General features: G+C 42.0%; 1 long non-coding RNA gene across 1 annotated transcript in view; it reads left to right on the top strand.

Annotated features, from left to right (window-relative positions):
* The first annotated feature begins 13,665 nt into the window (after positions 1–13,665).
* The window catches only part of LOC148138632 (uncharacterized), a 134,672-nt gene continuing 130,907 nt past the window's right edge, over positions 13,666–17,430 (top strand). Inside the window, exons 1-2 of the long non-coding RNA XR_015753791.1 lie at positions 13,666–13,728; positions 13,921–14,009. This is a non-coding gene — a long non-coding RNA (uncharacterized LOC148138632). The remainder of the gene's footprint in view (positions 13,729–13,920; positions 14,010–17,430) is intronic.

Raw genomic sequence — 17,430 nt, 5'->3', positions numbered from 1 at the left:
AAAAGCAGAATTTCATTTGGGCATAGAGACAACCCGTCTGCTTGTCCCTCCGCCATGTCCCACTTCCTGAAGTTGATGGACAGCTGTAGGTGGGCTAAATTGGAGCATCATGGGATTTCTGCCACTCGGATGATTTTCAGACAATCTGGCCGGCAGCTGTAAGGGCATGGCAATGGAGTTACAACATCATCCATAAAGAGGGCCCAGTGAGATTAGACAGAAGGATGGGGGACAGAGAGTTTGGACACTTTCAGGATGCTGGGGTTTGAAGGAGTTAGTGGGTAGGTTTTGAAGGGTTAGTGGTTGTATCTTTGATGTGGGGACTGAAAACGAACAGTGAGGGGAGTGGGGAGTTGAGAGAGAGAGAAAAAGGGAACATTTACTTTCCAGCCTAAAATGACACATCCATGCCGAAGTTTAGAAAAGAGGGGTTTTTTTTAATGGAAAATCCAAGAATGGAAAAGGAAAGGGTTATTTTTAGTAGGCTTAGGTCAGTAGCAGCAGTCACTTGCGAAGGAATATCTATCTTGTATAAGCATTGCAAAGCTTAGGATTCATGTGTCCAGCTTGTAGCATTAGAATAAGGCAGAGACAACAGGAGAATATTAAGGTCTTGTGAGAGATTTCATGGTAGACAGAATGGAGTCAGTTTGGGGCTCACTTGAATATGGTGCCCGGTTTCAGGCATGGGGATTCCAAGTGAGAGAGTAGGAACTGCTTGCGGGGCAGAATATCAACCAACACACTATTAGACACTTTTTTTTTCAGTGGAAATTGGCAGGTGATGGGGCTTTCGAATCAGCTTTGGCCCAGGGGAGACTGATGTCTTGGCAATGGGAAATGGTCAAAAGCTAATCAGCATCAGGATGGGAACCAGCAAAAACCAATCTGTTGGCTCAATGTGGAGTGATACATTTCAAACTGAGAGCGCAAGCAAAAAGCTTGTTTCTCAAATTGAGATATCTAGCCGAGAACATGTGACTTTTATAGTGGCAAATCAATATATATGAAACCCATGAAGGGACGATGAGCAGGCAAGAGTCTGTGGGAGAAGCATAATGGTAATCCACACAGACTTCACTGCAGCAGTTGGAGGCCTTGTTACTGCCGAGTCTTCTCAAAGCAATGACTTTGCAGGTCACTATAATGTCTAGAAGTAGAAGAGAAATGGACTTCAGCTCAGCAAGTGTGGGCTTATGACTAGAACCCTGCACAGCAACAAAGTAAATCCCATTTATAAACCTGAAAAGAAAGCTATTATGATAGGAACAATGAATATCATTGACTATAATCATACAGTCGTAGAAAAATAGAATTTGAAGCTGACACAGTAACTTATCTAATCAAGCCAGTGGACCTGAAAGGACAGTGATAACAGACTAACTGCTTGTTAGTACATGCTGTTTTCAAAAAGCACACTAAAGTATGCTTTCTGGCTGTAATGTAACATGCTATGATTCTTGCCAAGTCACAAATAGATAGTTGAGCTGCAAACCTGTGTATTATTGGAATTCATACACATCCTACATCCGATAATGTTTACAAGATGTTTTTACTTTGCATCTGATCCCTGAGATCCATGTCTCCAGGTGTAGTTTTGTACAAGACAAGCTTAACTAAATCTTGCAATTCCTTTTGATATATTAAAGTTACAGCTGTGTCAGTAAGTACAACTGTACTTCTTTTAGACAGGTGATTAGTTAAAGAAAGGCATACATTTAAATAGCTACCTTTTTACAATCTTGGGACATTTCTGTGTGTTTTAAAGTCAATGAAGTACTTTCAATGTTGTAACGTGAGAAGCACAGCAGCCATTGTGCAAACAGTAAGCTCCCAAAATCTGCAACGAGATAATGACTAGGCAAGCTGTGGTTAATCACTTTGATGTCAGCCAGAAGACCACAGATGACTAACCTGCTTTTGGATGTCGTAGACTCATTTACCTTGACCCAAGAGAGCAGATGGGCCTCTGTGTAACACCTCCTCGGAAAAACAGCACCTCTGACAGTGCAGCACCCCTTCAGTATTGCTCCAGAAGGTCAGCTTAGATATTCTGTTCAGGTCAGATGACATAAAACGTTCTGTGCCACTTGGGTTGTGTTTCCAATTATTTGATGGGGTTGATTTCTTAAATGCATGCAAGTGGTTCTGAACATGAAATCTAGGAAGTTACCATTCTGTTAGATAATTTATCTAATACTTTTGTTATTTGCAAACGTAATTACAAGTAGAGATGATAATGGGCTGAATTAACCCAAACATTGTTTGCCCTATCATTTGAAGTTGAAATCTACTTTCAAACAGCAGATGTTGGCCCTGTCTGCACATGGGACTGCTGCTGTTACCTGGGCCACAGCCACACCCAGGCCTACCGCCACTGCTGCTGACTGGGCTCTACCAGTACCTGGGACTGCTGCTGTTGTCTACGCCCCACCTGCATCTGGGCCCATCTCCACTGCTGCTGACTAGGCCCCGTCTGAAAAATGTTTTCAAACAGCAAATGTATTCAGTCTAATGGTATATATTTAAATTAAAATATGTTGAGAGACGTAAACTAAAGTTTAGTGTTGAAATTATATAGGATTTTTTTTTTGTTTATAGGTTGGACATACTACTAGTTAAACTACTTAAACCTTGAGTCGGCTTTTGTATGAAAAGTAAACCGTTCTTCCAGTTTGTCAAGCTGCCAACCAATTGCAAACTCGGAAACTGGTTCTTTGGCATCACTGGTATAACGTCACTTCTGTCACATACAACATCTGTTCAGCATTAACCAATCAAATCACTAAAAGAGTCACAAGTTGTGGCTCAAGGATGAATTTGCTGATGTATTCCATGTGCTGTGTTTCACAAATGCATCTATTTAAAGATTTTAAAAGTCACCGTTCTGGATAGCAGGTAATCAGTAAAGTTGATTTTTAGAATTCTTTAGGGTGACATGATGGCCCAGTGGTTAGCACTGCTGCCTCACAGCGCCAGAGACCTAGGTTCGATTCCAGCCTCGGGCAACTGTCTGTGTGGACTTTGCACATTCTCTGTGTTTCCTCTGGGTGCTTTGGTTTCCTCCCACAGTCCAAAGGTGTGCAGGTTAGGTGAATGCTAAATTGCCCATAGTGTTCAGGGATGTGTAGGTTAGGTGCATTAGGCAGGGGTAAATGTAGAGTAATAGGGATAGGGCAATAGGTCTGGGTGGGTTACTCCTCGGAAGATCAGTGTGGACTTGTTGGGCCGAATGACCTGTTTCCACACTGTAGGGATTCTATGGATTAGAATCTCATGATTCCATTCTTCAGAGAGAATGACCTGGTCCTGTGGTGACCAGGTTGATTACATTGCCAACCGTGGCACCATTATTTCCTATTAAATGACCAATTGGCACAGTGAGGGTGGATGAGAACAGCACTCACCACCTAAATCCCACACTGAAAAGCAGTAAGATGCCATGTAAGAACCTCTAATGCCCTCTTCAAAAAGTCACAGCTAACTATTTTCCTGTGCTACGGCTGTAACCCTGTCAACAACATATAGCCTGGAGCAGTTCTGTAAAATACGGTAGTAAGTATGAAGTCGATATAATGTAAACTGAACCCTATATGTTACCACAGCTATACTTCCGTTATTAAACGCTGACATTTACCTCCTACACATGGCCTTTCTGTGATTCCCAACAGCACTGGAACTATTATGTTCCATGATGATTTAATCTGTTGTGGATTGAAATATGAGCAGCACAGTGAAAATTGAAGTGCTGTTTGGCAGTCTCCCTCAGAGATCACATGGATGGTTGGCGTGAGACAAGGAAATAGCACATTGGGGTAATTGTGAATGAATTCCTCAGATTAAGGAAATGCTGTTGTATTAAACTTGAAGTTTTGTCTCCAGTCCTGATCATTCCAACACACTCTTTACCAGCCTTCTGTTTTCTATTCCCTGCAAACATGAATATGTCAAAAACTGCTGCCTGTACATCTTGGCTCACACCTAGTCCTATATTAGAAGTGCTCTTTAAATGCATGCTGTTGTTTTTGTCACACCTGTGCCATTTGCTTTGTCCAAACATTTTATTATATAGCTGTAATGATTTCACACCAAAAAGCAAAAGATACTAAATAATCTTCATCTTGTATTTGAAGAAGAGAAAATGTAATCAGAGAATAGGGACAGAGCTGCATCCCGTGCTGTAGTTGGCAGATTACCAAAAGTGAGCTTACAAACCCTTAATACAAAGAAATCATAGCTGATAGTTGAAAAGTTTGCCGATTTACTCAGACACCCATGATCAAAGTTAACCTTTGAAGAGATTCAGAAAGGCAATGTTACTGACTGACGCTAACATTTATTGTAATACTGTTTACCAGTGGAGTAATTGCTCAGTGCTGCACTGCTGATGTTGTTGATAGTTTTGCTTCTGAACAATTAAACAAATGGAACCTGAGATTACAAAAAGTGCAGACCTTTCCTTTCAACTCTTCCTGATTTAACTATTTTGCTGCTGCTAGAGTCTGTCACTTATCTCTGAGTTTGCCTGTTCTCTACTTTTTCAGTTTGTACATTCTGACACTGAATATTAATGTGAAATACTAATGTGTAAAAGAGAAGCTTATATATGTATTTATAGTGATCAGCCATAAGGTCCCAAAGTCAACACCAAAAATCCAAATTCAAAAACAAGCAAAATTTTATTTTTTTTCTCTTTTGTGCCTTTATCTATTTTGCCAAGTCATATGCAGTGCAAAAGATAAAGGTTGAAGCATTCACAGCAATCTTCAGCAGGAAGTTCCAAATGGATGATCCATGTCAGCCTCCTTCAGTCGTCCCCAGTATCACAAATACCAATCTTCAGCCAGTTCGATTCAAGCTATGTGATATTAAGAAAAAGTTGGGGGTACTGAATAGTGCAAAGGCTATGGGCCCTGACAGCATTGCAGCAATAGTACTGAAGACTTGTTCCAGAACTTGCTGTTCCCTAAAGTAACCTGTTCTAGTACTGCCACGACACGAGCATCTACCCAACAATGTGGAAAATTGCCCAGCTATGCCCTGTACGCAAAGCAGGAAAAATCCAACTCAGTCGAATACTACCCCATCAGTCTACACTCGATCATTAGTAAAGTAATGGAAGGTGTCACCTACAGTGCTATCAAGCAGCACGTACTCAGCAGTAACCTGATCAGTGACGCCTAGTTTGGGTTCCACCAGATTCACTCAGCACCTGACCTCATTGCAGCCTTGGTTCCACCATTGACAGAAGAGCTGAATTTCCATGTTGAGATGAGAGTGACTGCCCTTGACATCGTGGCCCTATTTGACACTGTGTGACATCAAGGAGTCCCAACAAATTGGAATCAATGGGTACTGGGGACAAACACTGCTGTTTGGAGTCATACCTGCCACATAGGCTGATGTGGTGGTTGTTGGAGGTCAGTCTTCTTAGCTTCAGAATGTCTCTGCATGAGTTATTCAGGGTAGTGTCCTTGGCTTAACCATCTTTAGCTGCTTCATCAATGACCTTCTCTCCATCATGTTCGCTTATGATTGCTGAAGGTTCAGCATCATTCATTACTCCTCAGATGCTGAAGCAATCCATGTTCAAATGCAACAAGATCGGGACAATATAGGCTCCGGCTGACAAAGTGGCAAGTAACATTGACTCCACACAAATGGCAGGCAATGATAATCTTCAATAAGAGAGAATCTTACCATTACTGAGTCCCTCACCATCAACATCCTTGGGGTTACCATCGACCAGAAATTCACCAGACTTGCCACATAAGCACAGTGGCTACAAGAGCAGATCAGAAGCAACAACACTCTAGCTTGACACTCTCCAGGCCAAAGCAGCCCGTTTGATTGGCACCACATCCACAAGCATTTATTCCCTCCACTAACTATGCTCAGTAGCAGCGGTGTGTACTATGTTCAAGATGCAATTCAGAAATTTACCAAAGATCCTTAGACAGCAACTTCCAAACCCATGAAGGTCAAGAAAAGCAGATACATGGGAGCACCACCTCTAAAGCTCCCCTCTAAACCACTTGTCCTGACTTTGGAAATATATTGTTATTCCTTCAGTATCACAGTCTCAGTCCTTGAATTAAGAGCATTGTGGGTCATCCTACAGTATGTGTACTGCAGCGGTTCAAGATACAGCTCACCACCGCCTTCTTGAGGGCAACTAGGAAAGGGCAATAAAATGCTGGTCAGCCAGTGTTGCCCACATCCCACGAGTGGATTGAAAATAGAAAGAAAAAAGTCCTTTTTCTAACTGCACGTTTCCTTTTTTGAACTTTTTCTTGTGCCCCATGTCAATTTTTAAAATGCCACTTGACTAGCTCAAACCTTCAGCTTGCCTTGCATAGGGAGGAGAAAGTCATTCTCTTTCCAATACTTTGCGAGCCCAGTGAGGTGCAGGTTTGGCATTCCTACCCTCTGTACTATGAAATCTTGTTAAATCCTGCTACCAAGGATCACAACTAAACAATGAATCAAAACCGAACTCAACCTGATGGAAAGATGCATCAGCAAAGGGTCAATGCCTTAGAGAGGAGGTGTCAAGCTAAAGAGGAAAAAATTAACTTCAATGGTGCATACGTACAATCATTGAAACATTAATATTATCCCACACATATGCAAATAATGTTTGAAATTTCTCGATGTATGATTGATATCAGTTAATCCTTTACAAAAGTCCAATTGAAGTGAGTTACTGGCTGTATGATTCATCGCTAGTTTAAAGTGTTTATGAAAGAATGTTCATAGGATTGTAATGTAGTATATTGCTGTTTGTGTTTCATTTTGTGACCCCCTTCATGTTCCTTTACAAGGTGTGAAAGTCCCTAAAAGGTCGCTTTGCAATGCACTGATCTCCAGTATACACTCTTTGAAAATAGTTTACGCATATGCTGCATTGTCAGAATTCTTCGCAAATTTTGACTGGTTAAACATTGCCTATGAGGAGAAAGTGAGGTCTGCAGATGCTGGAGATCAAAGTTGAAACTTTATTGCTGGAACAGCACAGCAGGTCAGGCAGCAAGGGCCTGTGCCCGAAACGTCGAATCTCCTGTTCCCTGGATGCTGCCTGACCTGCTGTGCTGTTCCAGCAATAAAGTTTCAACTAAACATTGCCTATGCAAAACTGAACAGAAGGATGTTTGAAGGTTAGTAGCAGAGTGGAAACTAAATGTAAGTCTAGTCACTGATGATAAAATCACAATTTGAATGTCACCATCATAATTCACTAGAACACATCCTGCTACTCTCAGCCCCTCATAGACAGTATCGTTTGGAACCCTAAGTCCTAAGTGCTGACTAATTGGACAGCCATAATTTTAAATGGGTTATAGATCCTATATAGAGAGAGACTCATTCTAAGGCTTTGTCAATTTACAAGGTATAACTAATAATCTCATTATGGAGAATATCCTTTTACCAGTCAACTGAGGCAAAAATTCAGCATTACTGAATGGTTGAAAAATGTGGCTCCAGCAAAATGTCAGTGTGAGACTGCAATTCTTTGTTAACAAAGAAACGGCTTGTGAAAATTCTTTCTGTCATTGATGACCCGGTGATGACATTATGGGATCATGGGGTTTTGGAATTCAATGTCTTTCAGGGCTATCAATTTCAGAGAAAAACACCCTCCCATATTTTGTTATTAAGAGGACTTTTACCCTTCTGCTCTTTCTTTTTCAGTTAATAGTCCGAGTTTTTGACTGTTTTAAATAATGAAACCATGCTTTTCTCTATTCAAGTTTAACCTTTGATGACTATGATACTGATTTGAATGCATTTATGTTTCACATATACCAGGAAATTGACTGCTGTCCTGTCCTATGTGGTTTTGTATATTTTAAAGTCATTTTCATTGTGATATATCCACTTGCACTGTGAATCAAACTTCACCAAGTTGTTACTATTAAATATATCAAGCAATACTTTACAAACCAATTTTTAATTTATTTTTAAATATGGCCACATTACATTGATCCATGGCAAATTTTCCATTTGTGAAATGGATATTGGTTTGAAGAAAACATGGGGATAAAAACAATTCTCAAACAGGAACAATTTTGGGTACAGTTTGCATCCAGATGGCCAACTGCAGGCATACAAAGCCGAAACTCTAACTCTCAAATTGTAGTATTAAAACCTAATCTAGAACATTATAAACACAGGATCTAGATTTAGAGTGGTGCTGGAAAAGCACAGCAGTTCAGGCAGCATCCAAGGAGCAGTAAAATCGACGTTTCAGGCAAAAGCCCTTCATCAGGAATACAGGCAGAGAGCCTGAAGGGTGGAGAGATAAGTGGGAGGAGGGTGGGGGTGGGGAAAAAGTAGCATAGAGTACAATAGGTGAGTGGAGGAGGGGATGAAGGTGATAGGTCAGGGGGGGAGGGTGGAGTGGATAGGTGGAAAAGAAGATAGGCAGGTAGGACAAGTCATGGGGACAGTGCTGAGCTGGAAGTTTGGAACTGGGGTGAGGTGGGGAAAGGGAAATGCTGTTTGTGGCAGGTCACCGTTTAGCTGCTCTGATTCCAACATCAAGGACCGAAGGGCCTGTTCTGCATTGTATTGTTCTATGTTCTATGTTCTATTACAACAGTGGCTACACTTCAAAATTGCTTAATTGAGTATATAGGTCATTGAGAAAAGTGCCATCCTTGTATACCACAAGAGTTGCATACTGAATCCTCTTCATCGTTCAGTTGTGACACAGACCCGTGACAACCATTCCATGCAATAGGTTCTCAGTTTCCATGGCAAATTCTTCAAGTGAGAGAGACTCCACCTGGAATCTGTCTTGTTAGTCGACCTGGTATTCAACTATAAATTGACATTGGCAGTGGTGCTGCCTTGGAATGAGTTGGACAATTTCCTTCCTGTTTTTAAAGAAAATTACTACGCTAGATCAGAGAGGAGGTACAATAAAAAATTAAACTGGACTTCCTCCAAGTACAAGAATGGACTACAAAGTCCCCTTGGCTTTTAAAGGATTTTTCTTTTCAATTGATTGAAGGGCAAGCCAAGTGTTTTTTTAAATCTGTAAACGTGAACCATAATTATAATACTTGATTGAAAACAAAAATGGATCATATTTTGCATTGAAGAAAATCTTTATCTCTTGTGCTCAGTCTACCGGAGCACTCCAAGAACAGGAAAAAAAGACTTTGCGATGCAATAAATCTCTTTTCCTTGGATTCTTCACGAGTGCTGACAAGTTGCTTTGGCAGTGCTTTCAGTTGGCAAAATCTTTCAAAGCTTCAAGCCATCACCAAGGCCTCATACACAGGGGATGCCTGATCAGAAAATCAGTGCATATCATTCATTCATGTCAAATGTTAGCACAACATAGCCCCTAATATCCCAAAAAGGGTTGATGCAGGGCTTCAGGAAATGATCAGCAGGGTTATGAGGAAAATGTGGCAGCCAATAACAAGCTGTGAGTTCCCACACACAACAAGTGAGATAAATAGTTGCTTTAACTTCCAATCCACCCTTGGGGTTAGCATCGTTGGCAAGCCTAGTGTTTATGCTTGTCACTAATTGCGCTCACCATTCTGGTAAGCTGCTTTGTCAAAGAATTGCACTCCATCTGATGTAGGTCCATCCACCTTGCTGTTAGTGCATGAGTTCCATGATTTTGACCCAAACACCATGCAGGGACAGCAATGTATTTCAAAATTAAGGCTTGGTAGTGGTGGTGTTCATGCACACCTGCATCTGTTGCAGAGACCGAAGATTCTTGGAGCTGCTATCAAAGGAGTCTTGGTGAGTTATTACAGTGCACCTTGTAGATGCTACACTCTGTGTGCTGGTGGTAAAGGGAATACATGTTTCAGGTGATGGATGGTGTGATAGTGAAGTGGGGTGCTTTGTTTTAAAGGATGACTAGTTTCTTGAGTCTTGTTGGAGCTGCACCCATCCAAGCATGTGGAATGTATGCCATTACATTCCAAGTTGCGTCTTATCGAGAGTCATGATGTGAGTCAATGGTCTCAAAATTCCTGCATTCTGATACATTGATTTTAGTGCCATTTATTGAGAATGAAATGTTGTCCTGGGTTTTAAACTGTTTTGAGGTATGATTACTACTGACTGAGCCATACTGAAGAGGGTGTCAGTGTAGGGGGTGATTGAAGATCAGTTAAATATGGCCTATTAGATAGGATGCAGGCACAGAATTAGGCCAATCAGCCTTCTTTTAAACGTTTGGATGGAATCTTCCTTTATTAGGGAAGATGGTGAGAAGGGCAGATATTTCCATGGGTATCAGGGAGATATTTGCCACTTTAATGTCTCCACATCAATTAGGGTCTGAATGGGATAGCCCAAACTTGACATTCCAGGTTACGGAAGATAAGGGGGGGTGGAGGGGGCATGTGCGTCGGCAAAGATGGAGAAGAGGGCACGATTTGCCCCGATCTGGGGGTGATTAGAGGCTGGCTGGTTGGGGTGGGGTTAGCAGTGTGGCAGCTAAAAGCCACCTTGCTTGTGACTTTTCCTGAAACTCTCCCCTCTTTACCCTCACTCCACCATTCCCCACATCTCTGAAAAGTCACCTACTTTGAATGCTGTGCCTGGACTTTGGCGTTGCTGTGCCAGCAGGAACCTGAGGTGGCACTATTGCTCACAGTACCTGCTGCCTTCTGATTGGCCAGCAAATTGAGGAGGGGCAAGACGTCACTGTCTCGTGAAGTGATGTAATGATTAAATCTGCTAGGCGACCATTTATGTGCCTTACTGACACAAGATTCGGTGGGCTTTTCTGTTTGTTTATAGGAGGTATCCCATGCTTTATGACACTTGCCACCATTCTTCAGACATTCCAGGCCTAAGTTTCATTTTTCTGGTGTGACTCAGATCAAGAACTGCAAAGTTTCTTTTCTACATCAATATTGTCTCAATGTCTCAAAATCCTTCATAGCTCAATAGCGGGGTTTGGGTGGAATGTTCTTCAGAGGGTCAGTGCAGAAAAGCTGGGCTGAACAGCCTCTTTCCCTACAGTAGGGATTTTATGATTCTAATTACTATTATGGAGATTGACCAACACCACATCCACCACCTTAAGTATTCATTCCCATCATCAACAATGCAGAGTAGCAGCAGTGTGTACCACCTACAAGATACACTGCAATAAGTCACCATGTCTCCTTTGGCAATCTCCAATCATGTGACCTCCACCACCGGGAAGGACAAAGATGATACATGGATAGGAACATCACCTGCAAGTTCATCTCCAAGCCACACAGCAACCTGACTTGGAACGCTATTACTGTTCCTCCATTATAGGTGAGCCCTGGAACTCTCTGCCTAACAGCACTGTGGGTATACACCACACAGACTATAGTGGTTCAAGACGGCAGCTTACCTTCACCTCAGGCTCAGTTGGGAAGAGTAATAAATGTTGGCCCAGCCAGCAAATATCACACTCCACGAATGAATGAAATAAAAAGGACATGCAGTTATTCATCACCTCATAAGCATTGAGGGACTGAGTGAATGAAATGGATTTTGCACCAATACCCATTCTTGCGAAACAGCTGAGTGACATGATATGATGTGAAATAACATGCAGGTGCTATTGATTTTTACAACTCTCGTCTTTACACTCCAGCACACCAGGTTACCCTGTGAATGATGAGACTGTAACAACAACTCATCGAAGCAGGGGACGCCCAGTTGAGTCATCTGTTGCTGATCGAGATCCAGCCTTTCAGTGCAGCAGGCTGGAGATGCACAGAGGTGCAGGCGGGGTAGATCAATCCCAGCAACCTGAACATTGGATGTATCCAAAAACTCACTATTGTTTGCATCAGTCTTAATTGAGGCTTTTTTTTCAAAAGTAACTCAGCACCTTAGTTGTGCACTGCATTGGCTCCACAATCCAAGGGATCCTTGACCTCCACTAGACCCAGCTGGACCTGAGCCACACAACTGGAAATCCTGAAATATCCAAGATCTGGCAATCCTCCATCCTGATTGGGCCAGATTTGAAAATGTGTAGCTGTTGAAAAGTCAGTACCTGAATCATTAATTCTTGCTTCTTGTTCCATAGGTGCTGCTAGGACTGCTGCATTTCCCCAGTATTTTCTATTTTTATTGAATTGAATTGAATTTATTGTCATGTGTACCGAGGCACAGTGAAAAGCTTTGTCTTGTGAGCAATACAGGCAGATCAGAGTTAAGTAGCACAGCTAGTAAATAACAGGTAAACCGCGGCAAAAACAAAAACACAGGTACAAGCGAATGTTAGGAGTTTGTGAGTCCATTTTATTTCAGATCTCTGGCATCTGCAGTGTTTCATTGTTGTATAATGCTAAAGAAAAAATAAACTAGGAGGAAAAACAAAATGAAGAAGAGTCTGAAAGGGAGAAAATAAGATATTTCAATTGAAAATCTCCTAAAACAGTTCATAATCTGAAAGAATGAAACTTGCCACTCTTAATTGTTCACTTTCTGGGGAAAAAAAGCTTCACTGGCAGTAATTAACAATTGTCATGTTATTAACAATCATCATCTGATTCAAGGGTACCTATGCAGTTAGGTACAAGAGTGAACTTGCTGTGGTGAGTTCAATGGGAATCGATGTGCATATACAGCAATGTCTTGAAAATTTTGATGTTTTCTTTTCATTCACTTGTGGGATGTGGTCATCACTGGCTGTCCAGCATTTACTGTCCCTCTCTAGTTGTCCTTAAGAAGGTAATGATAAGTTGCCTTCTTGACTCACTGCAGTTCATGTGCTGTAGGTAGACCCACAATGCTGATAAGACTGAAATTTTAGAGTTTTGACCAGCAACAGTGAAGAAATTACAGTTTATTTCCAAGTCAGTGTGGTGAGTGGCTTGGAGGGGAGCTTGTAAGGGCAAAGTGATGTTTTCATGGACCTGACTGCAGTGTGGCTCAAATTGTTGGTAACTTATGATGATTCACTAGTCAGAAACGATCTTTGCTTTGTCACAAGTAGCTGGCCAATCTGCAGGTTACCGTAACATTGAGATCCTGTTATTCTTTTAGCAGAGTCTGACCTGTTGGTGCAGGCCCCCACAGCTGGCCCACATGTTAATTTGCTCCGATTGCAAAACAGATCTTTTAAGAGCCTGACTGACCTCTTCAGGTCTGTACAATGATTATTTGGAGCAGTGCAGCTTTCATTGTCCCAATTCATTTGAATGTCGAATGTGTAAATTGAGGGAATTGGCTTAGATCATTTTCAGTAAAACTGAGCGGTTCATATTGTGGTGACCCCCTTCCCTGTTTCGTCTACTGGAGCTGCCTTTTTTTCACATTGCACAGAGATATTGGAAATACTCTTTTGATACAGAAACTCATGGGTTAACAACCGTGTTTCATTTTGTAGAGCTGTTTAATAATATGTTTCCATCGCTGTTGGCTGTGCATACACTCTGGGATTATTGTGCTATGTCTGCAAGGCAGGTTGAACATGAACAATACACCTCCACTGTCTCACAGGGTGGAAAGCTATCACAGCAAATCACAGTATTAAAATATGTTCCATTTGGGCTTTCGGTCGCTGGTGTGTTGTGGAGATTACATCACTTATTCCCTTTTGGGCCATTATGTCATTACAGCACTGTGGAATTTTCCTAGCAATTCAAACCGTGTTATTTGTAGTTTAGCTCCATCCAGAATAGAGAGAGCCAGATTTAATGCAAAATGTCTGCACTCCACATTTTTGCAAATGTTTCTGAAGAGCACAGCACTTCAGTAAGTATAACTCCACAATCCTGATTGATGTTGCACACTCTGTGTCTGGAGACATTCAGCAGTGTAGCTATTACGTTTATCATGTGACAGTGAAGTAACCAGCATTTCTGTATAAAGCGAAGCATGAAGTAAACTTCAGTTGCAAACATGATCCTGAGTCCCTGTCATTTTAATTCTCCTCTTTGTTCACAGACTAACCTTTCTGTCCCTGGCCTCCAATTCCAACGAAGCTCAGTATAAACTCCAGACATAGTACCTCCCCGTCTGATTACCCCAGAAAGGTAAAAAACAATACTCCTCAATCCATTGAAATGGTTGACAACTGGTCTGTGATATTAATCAGGAATAGTTGATCCCAGTTACCATTGACCAACTCCTCCCCAGTTGGGAGCAGCCAGCATGGGTAGCAGTACGTTGACATTACTGATTGGAAATGGCTGTCACTGGTTGCTGAGAGTTGATCATTGCTGCTGTTGAGTATGTGTGAAAGGCTATAGTGTGGCATTGTGTTCAAACCCTTATGATTGTAATTGCATTTTCCCCATTGTTAATGTTAAATTTACATGATATTAATGAAGTCAGCTTATGGAAAGAGTGTGGGCCCTGAATGAATTAGGTCTGTACATTTGGCTGACGGTGAGAAGAATTATGTAAAAAAACCTTGAAGGAATTGAAGAGACACTTAGCTGAGTTTCAAACATTTTATTGAGGCATATAAACAACATAAACACATGAATAAACACCACAAAATGCAAATGCAGAAATCAGATGACATACAAATGCACACATAAATCATACAAACAAACAATTCCTTCACAATATCTACAAACAACCCAATTTATCTAAATGTTTTTAAGATCTAAACTGGTGAAGCAGGATTTTTTGAAACCTGGTTTGTTACATCCTCTACCCTGGTTAAACCCTGGTTGCAGATATAGTGACTGGAGAATTCTGTGAGGTTCCATTGAGTCTCTCCAGTGATGCAAAATAAAGTACCAATAAAATTAATAATCTCAGTAGAATGTAAGCAACTTGATAAAGCAAGCTGTTCTCTATATTAACTTCTCACATTAGGCCCTCACATTCTGGAAAATAAGAGAATATAAATAAACTCCTAATTGTGCACAAGAATTTGCACTTCACAGCTTCTGGGCTCAACACTGAATTTCACAATTTTGGATTGTAATCTGTCTCCATATTGACTCCTTTCTCCTTGTAGGATTTGTTTTTAATTGCTTCCGTGTTCTTGCATACATCATTCTGCAATTCACATCTCCTCCAGCCATCTCTTCTTGTCCCTTACGAAAACAGAAACTCAGTAGATCCGGCAGCATCAGTGCAGAGTGTGATGTGATCCTTCCTCAAAACCCTTCTTGAAACATTAACCCTGATTGTCTCTCTGCAGATATTGCCAGATCAGATGAGTTTTTGCAGAATTTTCTGTCTTTATTTCAGATTTCCAACATCCCACAGTATTTGGCTTTTACCATTTTCACCCTTCATTTGTCACACTGCCACTCACTTTTGCCTTGCATCATAATTCCTTTTGTCATTCAATCTCTCCCCTGTTCCACCCTATCAAATCCTTCCGTTTTCCTTCTCTTTTTAATCCCCCCATTCCCTTGTGTATAAACTATTGCATTTCTAACATTTCCCCATTCTGCTGAAACATAACTACAGATTAGATTAGATTACATTACATTAGATTACATTACAGTGTGGAAACAGGCCCTTCGCCCCACAAGTCCACACCGACCCGCCGCAGCGAAACCCACCCATACTCCTACATTTACCCCTTACCTAACACTACGAGCAATTTAGTATGGCCAATTCACCTGACCTGCACATCTTTGGACTGTGGGAGGAAACCGGAGCACCCGGAGGAAACCCACGCAGACATGAGGAGAATGTGCAAACTCCACACAATCAGTCGCCTGAGGCGGGAATTGAACCCGGGTCTCTAGCGCTGTGAGGCAGCAGTGCTAACCACTGTGCCACCGTGCCGCCCACAGATGTGGGATGCAGAGTGAGAATCTCTTATAACCTATAGACTCAGCTCCCAGTTTCATAAGATCTGTGGCACAGTAGCTCTTTATGCACATGCTTAGTAACTAACCTTCAAGTAATTGCTTACTTAACCCTTTTCTCAATATCTCACTGTATGATGAGGACCAGAATAGGGTGGGCCGAAAGGCAGTGGGCTAGACACCCAAAAGATCTCATATGCTCTCTGTCACCCACTTCTTCTAACTCTCCAGAAACACACACAGCAGATGCTGGAGGGACACAGATGGTGCCAAATCTGCTGAATATTCCCAACATTTTCTGTTCTTACTTTGTTGCTGTAACCATTTCTCTTGAAACTTGAATTGTCTGAAGATGGAATGTCAAATGAAGGTAGATTTTAGCAAAACGACAAAGAGTGATTGAAATTATTCACAGGCATGTGAGAAGAAGTTGCAATTAAAGGCTGTGTTTTATCTCTGATCTTCTGGGTCCCTTATTCAGGATGTTCCTGATACTGATCTCCCTCAAATGTAAGGCCATTCTTCAGGTGGGACTGAAGTGAGATGGTCTGGTATGGGCTTGGATACCTGGTGGGAAACTTCTTGTCACCTCCTCTGGAGAAGTCCAGCTGGAAATATTACAACGATCAGGGACACCAAGGGTGGAAATCCCTCTCCCTCCAGTTAGTGGGGGTCATTGCAGTCAGTTCCAAGGGGAGCTGTGGCAGCTGCACCTAATATACTGGGGGAAATTGCAGCCTAGGATCAGCGACAGACCCAGGTCACTGCTGAGCGAGGGAGGAAAAAGGGCAGAGAGTAGACTGGATTCAAAAGGTCTACCCTCTTCCCGATGCTGGCTCCCTCATTCAGGCACTGATTACCTTTGAACAATGGATCACTACCTCCACAAAAGCTCATGAGTATCCCTGACTGGGTTTGTTCCCATTAACCCTGTGTGAGGACTGCCCAGTGACTGGTGAAATGCCAGTGATGGAGAATAATGTCCTGAGAAATGGACACTAATTGCCCATTTAAGGGCATTGAATGGTGTGGGCAAGAAGCCTTGACTGGAGCATAGGCAGGTAAGCAGTGGGGTTCCCAGTTGCCACTCCCTATCTGATAAACACCCCTTCCCTCAGTGCCAAACTCTCCAGGAGGGAGGATTGTCAATTCCAGCCTTTATGTAGAGGGTTATGGGCCAAGTACTGGCAAATGGGACTAGATTAATTTGGGATATCTGGTTGACATGGACAAGTTGGACCGAAGGGTCTGTCTCCGTGCTGTACATCCCTATGACTCTATAGGGGTCATCAGCTTCATGTTCAACCGGGGTAGGTGGCCAACAACTGTACAGCCTCACCCTCTCCTTGCTTTCTATCTAGCAGCACTGTGGGTGTACCTTGACCTCAAGCTTCAAGAACTCAGTCACCATCATGATTTAGGGCAATTAAGGGTGGGCTATAAATGCTGATTGAGCCATTGATTCCCATAATATCCCATGGATGAATAAATTGAAAACCCAGCAGTTTGCAAGAGATAGCAACCAGGCAAAGGTGGTCAGCTGATTATTTCTCACTTTTCTCTAAGCTGTAGATGTTTAGGCTCACCCCTCACACCCCTCTGATTAAGATGAAAGCATTGATCAAAGTTAGAGTCTTCCTGTCAATGTGGGCGATCAGAATCTCTTGGGTACATA

This window comes from Chiloscyllium plagiosum, unplaced genomic scaffold (assembly GCF_037043375.1).
Source record: "Chiloscyllium plagiosum isolate Xiang-an unplaced genomic scaffold, Cpla_swu_hap1 HiC_scaffold_39, whole genome shotgun sequence".
Taxonomy (NCBI): domain Eukaryota; kingdom Metazoa; phylum Chordata; class Chondrichthyes; order Orectolobiformes; family Hemiscylliidae; genus Chiloscyllium; species Chiloscyllium plagiosum.
This window is presented reverse-complemented; position numbering and strand designations above follow the sequence as displayed.